The sequence below is a fragment of the Octodon degus genome, unplaced genomic scaffold (assembly GCF_000260255.1).
Source record: "Octodon degus isolate 3935 unplaced genomic scaffold, OctDeg1.0 scaffold00080, whole genome shotgun sequence".
Lineage (NCBI taxonomy): Eukaryota > Metazoa > Chordata > Mammalia > Rodentia > Octodontidae > Octodon > Octodon degus.
Genome location: NW_004524656.1, coordinates 11,655,125 through 11,657,296, shown reverse-complemented (window position 1 = coordinate 11,657,296; position 2,172 = coordinate 11,655,125). Strand labels below are relative to the sequence as shown.

Genomic DNA, 2,172 nt, shown 5'->3' with positions numbered 1-2,172 from the left:
TCTCCCGAATGACCCACATTGTTGAACGTTTTCCATATATTTATTTGCTGTTTGCCTTTCTTCACCTGAGCTGTGTGCATTAATCTCAGATGCCCGCTTGTGGACTGGGCCTTTGCATTTAGGAGAGCTGATTTTGTCTGAGTTCTTTATATCTCTAGATAGTGGGCCTTTGTCTGAGGAACAGCAGGCAAACATTCTGGCCCACACCATGGGGTGGCTCTTCACTCTGTTGGTGCTTTCTCTTGCTGTGCAAATGCTTTTATTTATTTATTTTTTTTGGTATGCAATGTGTTAATTATTGAAACTGTCCTATCAATTTGGTTTAAAACTGTCTCATTGTTATTTGTTTCTCAATAAAATTATGGGGAAAAAAAAAGAACCTATGTGAAGCCCACTGGAAGAAGTGTGCACAAAGGTCAGGGGCCCAGCTGAATCCAAGGGCAGACCACAGAGCCAATCATGTTGTGTCAAACTCCGAGTTAAGGGAAGAACCCCTGGAATCAAATAAAAGAATCCAGGACAAAGACCCATATGTCTTCCATCTTTCCGGAAGCCTCTCCTCCCTCTTCAGGGAAGCCTTCTGTCTTCTGCTTTTTCCTCCTTAGAAATGAAGTATCTTCCTTTTCTTTTTTTTTTAATTATTTATTTATTTTTATTTATTACATTTATTTATTGTGTGTGTGTGGCCAGCTCAGCCCACCAGGGGGCGGGGCTGGCTGGCATGTGGCACTGGGGGATCAAACCGCGGTCCCTGTGCTTTGCCAAGCTTGTTTCAAGTAGGTGCTTTAGACCACTGAGCCATCTCTCCAGCCCTGTCTTCCTTTTCTTAAACTCCATCTTTTTAATTTGTTATTGGTGTTGAGTTTGCAATCCTGGTTGGCTGGTCATGGGGGGGGGCAGAAGCACTAACAGGCACTTGTACACATACATTATTTTCTTTGATCAAAAAATATTCTGCCATGAATTAATTTCCAAGAAAATTCTACAGACCTGACATAGTGCCATTTATTTTCTACTTACAAATCAGGTTTTTGTCCTTCTTGCAATTCATGTTGCAGTACAGGATAGAGGGCTTCATAACTTCTTTTATCTTTTGATCCATGAATTGAATTTTGTCACATTTGGTGGAAAATAATTCCATGGAAGATAAGCTTTGCTTTCCCATTTTGTCTCTCCTCTGGACACTTCGAATGATGAATCAAGTTCTTGTTTCCACACCTTTCTTTTTCCAGAGAGTAAAAGCACTAAATGTTGTCCATAGCTGATTTTGACAGACATGTAGATAGGTTGATTTTAATTAAGACAGGTCTTACTTAGACTTGGTCTAAAATACGGACAAAGTTCAACTTCTAAATACTGCTCAGTTACATCATTCAAGAAAAATGCTTCCACAACTTCATAATCCCACAGTTCATTCATTAAAAGGCTTTCCCGGTTCTCCAAGTGGGACTGGGGGATCATTGAAAAATGGAGCACGGGCCTCCATCACCTGGATCCAGCGTGAGAAACACTGGCTCATGCCTCACTGGGGAACCTTTCCAAGTGTGTGCAATTCTAAAATCCACCTGAAGACTGGGCTGGCCGGGTCTTCCCCGCGGGGGTCCCCGAGCAGCTCGGTTCAGTGCAGGCTCCGCCCCGCGGCCCCACCTTCTGGGAGAGGGACCAGGAGGACAGAACCAGAGAGCTTTGCTCTTTCTAATAGTCTACGCATGTTACATTTGGGGGTTTAAACAGGAAAAGTAAAAAGACGCTGGGCTGCACCGCAGGACGCAGGCTCTGAGCAGCCCGCTCGCCCGCGCACCCAGCCACGCCGGCGTCTCAGCCCGCTGTCAGCCAGATTCTCACGGATCTGCAAATGCTTTTTATGGGTCTTTTTTTTTTTTTAAGTGAGACTTTTCTGGTCATCCTCTACTCTAGGAAGTTTATATTTGTAATCCCATGGATAAATTATTGGAATCCCATCAAGTTAATTCCAATCTACCACTTCCAGGGCATGCACGGTGAGAATAAAGACACTTAGGCATATCTATAGTTTTGGGAAGCCAGGGGACCCTAAATCCAGCCAGGATGAAGGCTATCTGGAACAAGGGCCTTGGGCCAAGGCCAAACCTAGGTTTTAGTCAGTCATCAAGAAAGGAGTGGGGGCCTGCCCCTTAGCTCAGTTCTTTAAGT

The 2,172-nt window shown here is 44.1% G+C and overlaps 1 pseudogene; it reads right to left on the bottom strand.

Moving 5' to 3' along the window:
- Window positions 1-1,016: 1,016 nt before the first annotated feature.
- Window positions 1,017-2,172, bottom strand: part of LOC101584571 — a 16,362-nt pseudogene continuing 15,206 nt past the window's right edge.